The 7,246-nt window shown below is 32.4% G+C and overlaps 1 pseudogene; it reads left to right on the forward strand.

The window, feature by feature from the left end:
• Positions 1–533: 533 nt before the first annotated feature.
• On the forward strand, positions 534–2,757 carry LOC114384160 (annotated as a pseudogene).
• Positions 2,758–7,246: the final 4,489 nt, after the last annotated feature.

The following is a 7,246-nucleotide window of genomic DNA, read 5'->3' on the forward strand; positions in this document are numbered from 1 at the left end:
GAGATATGATAGAGGACTATCCAAGAAGGAAGAATTTGGTTTAGATGGGCTCAACATGGATGGACCAATCACTTTGAGAGATTTCAAGAAAAGCTCGACAAGAGACTATATTCTCTTGCTTGTGGAGGAAGGAGAAGAAGAAGTGGAGAAGTGAAGTTCATTTATTTTAGTCAACTTTTAGAATAAAATTTATTTTTATTTTTAATTATATTTTTGGGCCTATTATAAATAGACTCCTTAAACACCTTGTTGGGAGTTTTTATGAATTTTTGAATTAGACACAATTAAGATAGTGCCTCTCTTGCTCTTGTGTGAAACCTTAAGTTCTTTTATTCTTTGTGGTGAATCATCCTCAACTTATCAATCTCCCCCAAGAGATTGTGACATTGTTCTTTCCATCTCCTTCACTAATTTTTCTTTTTCCTTTTTATTTTCCACAATTCTAGAGAGTGTCCAGATAGGTTCCCCAGTTTGATGCTAAAAATTGGATCCACAAATCAGGGTTCCATCATCTGTGTTGTTTCATATTCTACATGTTAGTGGCTTGCATTTTGATGCAACTTGGTAAGAGTTGGTGTGGTGGTAGAAATAATGGGTAGTGGAAAATGGATGAAAAGATCTCTTGCTTGCTTGGTTTGCAGAGTAGGGGAGAGTTTCACAAGGTTGAAAGGGGTTTGATGGCCTTGTTAAGCACCTGTTTGGAGTCAGACAGTGAAAACTCAAGAAGCATTTTGTCAGGTTATGTTGATCATTTCCAGAGAATTCCGTTTGAGGAAGTTGGATGGGGTTGTGTTTGGCGTAACATTCAAATACTTAGCTCACACTTACTGGCACAAAGGGCAGAACCAAGAGAAGCTATGTATGGTGGTTCAGGGTTTGTTCCTGATATCCCATCACTCCAGAGGTGGCTTGAGATTGCTTGGGAAAGGGGTTTTGATGCGCCTGGCGCTGATCAGTTTAACCATGCTATCTAGGGCTCAAAAAAATGGATTGGAGCTCCTGCGCTTCCCTTTTGTGTTCTTTTGGTCTCCAGGTGAGGGTGGTGAATTTTGGTCCTAAGGAAATCTGAATCACTCTATCTATCTGTCCCTGGTTCAAGTGTAGGGGCAAAGGAGCGAGTAAGAATTAATGATGCAAGGAAGAGGAAAGTACCAAATACTTATGGACCAATGGAAATATATCTGTCTCGTGCTGTTGCTCAAGCTAGTTGTTGCCAAGATGCAAAGACATGTTCTTCTTTTATCCAGATTCGTGACACTGTGGATAAAGAAAGTAGTGATGATAGAGTGGTAAACAGTACTGCAAGACAATGAGGGTCATCGAGTTCTTCTGGATTTTGTGTGGAACTACTTTTCTCATAGTTTAATTTGGCCAGAGGCGAGTTCTTATTAGTCACAAAACGTAAGTGAGGGTGCATTTTAGGTACACATGTTCTAACCAAGCAAATAATTGTGTTTATTATGATGCTTTAAGTCGATTAAGCTTTCCTTGGACAGGCCCTTGTACTTTCAACACGACGGACATTCAAGAACAATAGTTGGAATTCAAGTCAAACATCCACGGTCTGGAATTCCACAATACAGTCTCCTGGTTATGGATCCTGGTCATGTAATATATTTGCATGCTAATGTCTATTTTCTTGTTATTTAGATAGATGTGAGTAATTCTGTACTTGCATATTGATAGAAACCACTATCAAAGGATTATAGAATAATGAAGAAGAACACTAAATTCTGGAAACTGAATGTGAAAATGTATATTAATCAAAGGAAACAATACAGAGGAATCAATATTCCTACTCCCCAGAGCTAAGCTCCTCCAGAGGCCAATGCTCTCTGTCCATAACTTACCATCATATTCTCTCCCCCCTCACACTACCACAAATTCCCTTATAACAGTATTCCCGAACAGCAATCACCATCTCTCTCTCTCTCTCTCTTCCACATCAGCAATTATTCCCTGCTCCCCTTCCTATTTCTTCTAGTGTAGACTCTCCATATTGCAGGCTTTGCCACCTGTTGTGGAATTGACGCATTAGTAGCAGGGCCCACAGGTGAGGTTCTAACACATATCATATGAGTTCTTCTTGACCAATTAAAACACGGATCAAATTTCAAAGCTTAACCAATTTTCATTGCAATCCTCATTATATTTATGATCCTTTCCGGTAGTTTTTCTGGTAACTGGTTAGTATAGCTCTACAAGTAAGGATATACAGTTTGAAGTAGGTGTAGATATGTTTTCTTCTACTCCTCTCTTTTTATCTTTTTTTTATGTGTGCGTGCGTGCGTGAGTGTGTGAGTGTGTGGCATGAGATCCTCTCATATGTTGTCACTTATCATTATAGAGAACGGCTGCTCTAGAAAGATCAATTAGGGAGAAAGTTGGATGGCAGAAATTCATAAAAAGAGGAGTGCACACACTAAGGAAGCTACAGTACCAGGTTTTTCTTTTAGCCGAAGTTTGTAATTGCCTTGCAACATTGTATTATGAGACTTGATGGTCTTGTTTCTACTTCAGTTGTGTTATGTTGATCCTGGAATTGCCAGTGAGGAGATGGAAAAACTCAAGACAATTGATGGTGTCTTCCTTGAATTTTAAAAAATCATACAAAGGACCTTGCTACATCAAGGTACCATCTATATTTCACATCACATGACTATTTTTATTGTCATTTTTCTGACTATGATTTCATTACAACAAAGAAGTTGGAGACAAAAAATAGTTTGTTGTTCCATGTAACATAGTCATGTGGAAAAGCATATAAGAAATATAAGTCGGGCAAGCAATACATATGGAATATGTAATTTTCAAATTGCACCTTTCGAAAATGTGGATCAATTCTTGAATTATTGAAAAAAAGCATATCAAGTTGCTTGTTTGTAAGATTTTGTTGAAATTGTCATCTCTTTAGCAGGATTTTAATTCACCAAGTATCTTCTCCTTCATGGTTAAGATTCCTCTTTCGTTGGCCTTTTATATGCTCCTTTACTTAATTGTCTTCGGCCAACCAATGCAAAAGTGATCCATGTAACATATATACAGATGAAACACATCAGATTTGGGTTTTAATTGCAATTGCACGGTAGATTCTGAACCAGTGTGGGGAAAGAAAGGAGGTTTCAATTGTATGCAGTTTTATTGAATTTACATTTAGGTGTTAAGAGATTTTAGACTTGCGTCCTATATAGTACTAGAATAACTTCCGTTGCCTTTTTTTAGTCATATCTAGATTGATTCGGAAATGCAGTCCATTTTCAAAACATATAAGAATATAGGATGAGAAGGTCATTCTTATGTTTGTTGATGTGTCAAGATGAAACAACACATTTACTATGATCATAGTTATTCGAATCTTATGATTCACGATTTGATATGATTTGACAATTTTGGCTACCTATTGATTTGCATCATATATGATAAACCTTAAATGGCTTTGAATCTTACAATCCATTAATGAATCGGTACAATTTCGTATCATAAATACGAATCACACGATTCAACGATTCATTATTTTTTTCTTTTTACTTTTCTTTCACCAATTATTGTGAAAGAAATGGAAAAGTCTTGTAAGCTTAAATTGTTAAATGAAAAGGAATTTCAAGTGGAACAGTTTTGTTACAGAGTGCATCTAATGGCCACGAACAGTTATGGGGAACTATTATAGGGGAACAGGGTCACAAAGGGTACAGCATGAGGTAAAGGAGAATGTCATGAAGGGAACCACATGCCAAAGGGAGGTATCACATCTCAAAATAATAACTGTTAAAGTATCTAAGGTGCTAAAGTGTATTACAGCAAGGATAATCAGGACAGTTAGTGTAGCATATGTTGTGAAATTTTAAAGTGAATGGCTTTGTTTGTGACAATGATAGGAAGTGGATAGTGTTAGGGGTCTGAATTAATTGTAATTATGATGTAATTGGGTACAAACTGTGACTGGTTTTTTTTTTTTTAAAAAAAAAAAAAACTCTTGTAATTGTTCTCAGTCTGGAATTTTTTTTAAAAAAAAAAACTCTTGTAATTGTTCTCAGTCTGGAATTTTTGCCACACCTTGTTGCTTAATTCCTAGGCTATATTTATAATTCGAACTTCTTTGTTTGCTTTGCATCTTGATTTGATAACCTTGGGTATGATTAATTCGGAGGAGGTCATATTTTGTGCTTGAAGATGTGTCAGAATGAAAGAAAATGAACTCAATTCAACTGATGAAGTTACAAGAAGTTATTGCCTTGGTTATTGTATCAGATGTTACTTGATTCACGCAATATTTTTACTCGATTAAGCTCATTTATTAATTTATTAACTGCTGATAATACTTGTATCAACGTTTATATTTACATTTTTTTAACTAAAATCATTCAAATTAATTAAAACATTTATATTCCCTAGTAAAAGTTTAATATCTTTCCGTGCTGCTACATTTCAAGATGTTCAACATGCTATTCCCGAGACCCGTTAATATCATGGAGTTCAAATCCAAATAGATATAAAATAAAAATAAAAAACTGCTAAAAAAAAACAGATAAAGGAATCAAATTGATTTTTTATTTATTTATTTGGATGATTTTTTTCTCAGACTAATCAGTTTGAGATTTGTGTTTTTGAAATCAAATCAAATTACAACACTTATATTACTTTAGTGTTATGTGTTTTATGTATATATTATTTGAGTTTTACACTATTTTATGGTGTTATTTATATAAAATTTATATAATGTATATCACTCCTGATCATTCTTTTAAGATTTATTTGATTTAAAATATAAAAAATTGATAAATTTTTATTGTATAAGGTTTAACATATTAATAAGTTTAAAAATTGTTATTAGCAATTTTTTAATGTTATTTAATTTAAAATATAAAGAGAAAGTATATAAGTTTTAATAAAATAATATTTTAGTAAAAAATATAAAAATTAAATCAAACTGAATTGTAAAATATTGATTTAATTTGGTTTGAATTTTATTTTAAATGAAAATTAAACTAAATCAATGACATATTTTATAAGTTTGATTTAGATGACTTTGAGATGGAATCAAATTGGGTTGCCAACACCTAATTAATATTGGAACTAGAATTGGAGCCAATAAAGGAAGCAACTGAGGGTGTGAAGATACGGCCTTGCTAACTTGCTAGCTGCGTCATTCACTTGAACCATACGTGTGTAAACCCAGTAAAGATGATTGGAAACCAAATGACAATACTAGTTCCTTCCTAGTTATGAACACAATGATGATAATTAACAGTTTGAAATCAAATAGAGTTAGCACATAATGTTCAACAGACACCAATGTGATGTTAAAGAATTAATATAAGAGACAGAATTTTAGATACAAGTTACAATATTTTCAATCACTTATCAAACGGTACATTAAGAACAAAAGTACCGATTTTAGAAGATAAACCCAATTAAGCTTACTTTTAAAGAAGTTAACCTTTAGATCAGCCACCACTTCAAAGCACTCAAGATTTTCTTTACCGTAAGGATGTTCTTCAATGTTGGCTTTCTTAGGAAAAGAGTGTCATCTTCAAATTGTAGAATGAAAATAGAAAGCTCCCCATACTACCCAAATCTCTCACAACTAAATATAACCCTAACGGAATACTCGTTGTTTTATTAATTGCATTTGTATAGCTTTTTTTAAAAAAATAATAATATTTGTATATTGTGCATTTATTTTTTTCTCATAAAATCACTTTTGTTATGGAATGCATACATAATTAAACTAAAATTGAATTATTCTTGACAAATAAGGTTTGATTCGCTTCATTTATATCTTGAAGTTGAGAACCTTAAATCGTGTATGGGTTCTTTTGCAGCTTCCTTAATAATAATAAAAAAAATTCACATTACTTTATACTCTTTAAGAGTTTGTGAAAAAATAATAACTTGTAATCAAAATAATGAAAATAATTATCTTTCACAATTTTAGAAACATAAAAATTGAAAACTCACTAGAGGCAGCCTAAGGGATGGGGATTGAAATAAATGCATGAAAACTTAGATTCAATCCATATTATCGCCATGGTAGAAAAAAAAAAGAAACATAATGAAATTAAAGTGGTACGCATTTCTATAATTATAAAAAATGTACATCAATTAAAAATAAATAAAAATGAGACAAGGGGCGTGTCTTTATTAAATACCATATTTTTTTTCTTTGATTTCATATCCATGGTTTCACATGCTAACATTGGAGCTGTTCCAACATTTGTGGTACTAAAATTTTGTACTTATATTGTGAATTTGGATCACAAGTCATACAGAGCATCTTGAAAATATGGACCCTCTCGTCATTCTCATTTAATTATGTGTTGGACGCAGCCACATGCAATTTCCATCTGAGTTGGACGACTTCCACGTACATGTTCCTTGTTTTTGGGACTTAGGATGATTGCAATTATGAATCATTTGAAATATATATTTTTTTATGTAAATAGTAGATATCTAGAAAGTAATCTTTCTCAAATCGACAAGACTATTCCGAGTAATAATTTTTTTAAAATATTTAACTCAATTATATTCTTGATACTTAAATTTGAAATTATTCAACAAATTAAAATAATCTCTATCGATTGATCTACATATTCGGTGAATTATTAAGAATATGATTAGATGTGTAATTGAATATATTATTATAATTAATATAAGGGTTGTCAAATCTTATTAGGATACTTAGGAGTTGGGACCTATAGCAGGCAGGTAGACTTAAAAGCTGATACGTACAGTTGTTGATATTTCATTGTGTGTGAATATAATGTACAGACAAATTTTTGTGTGACTATAATAAGGTCATACATGACATGTTTGTCTAATTAGAAAATTTTCATTGTGTCAAGACCCTCACGCATTTATGTACGCATTAATTGCATGGATGATACTGCAGTTGCAATGCAGATTGTAAGACTAGAACATGTGGGCTTTCAACTAAATCTTAAGATAAATTATTAGTACATTATTTGAGATTAGGTATACTTGGTTAATTTCTATATGTGAAAGTTATTGATTATGGTCAGCAACCGATCGAATATGAGTGATTTAATTTTGTGTATACTATCTGGATCTCTTTGTTATCATAGCATTTAATTGAAAGGAACTAGAGATGGCTTAGTTCAAAAAAAATTAAGAGGTGGGAAAATAACAACGGAAAGTAAAATTTCTCCTCATCTAATTTTAGTTTTCCTTCAATGTTAGAAGATTTGGAGGAGATAGAAAAAAGATTTAAAACATTTCAATTGAAATA

Source organism: Glycine soja, chromosome 14, assembly GCF_004193775.1.
Source record: "Glycine soja cultivar W05 chromosome 14, ASM419377v2, whole genome shotgun sequence".
NCBI classification, from domain to species: domain Eukaryota; kingdom Viridiplantae; phylum Streptophyta; class Magnoliopsida; order Fabales; family Fabaceae; genus Glycine; species Glycine soja.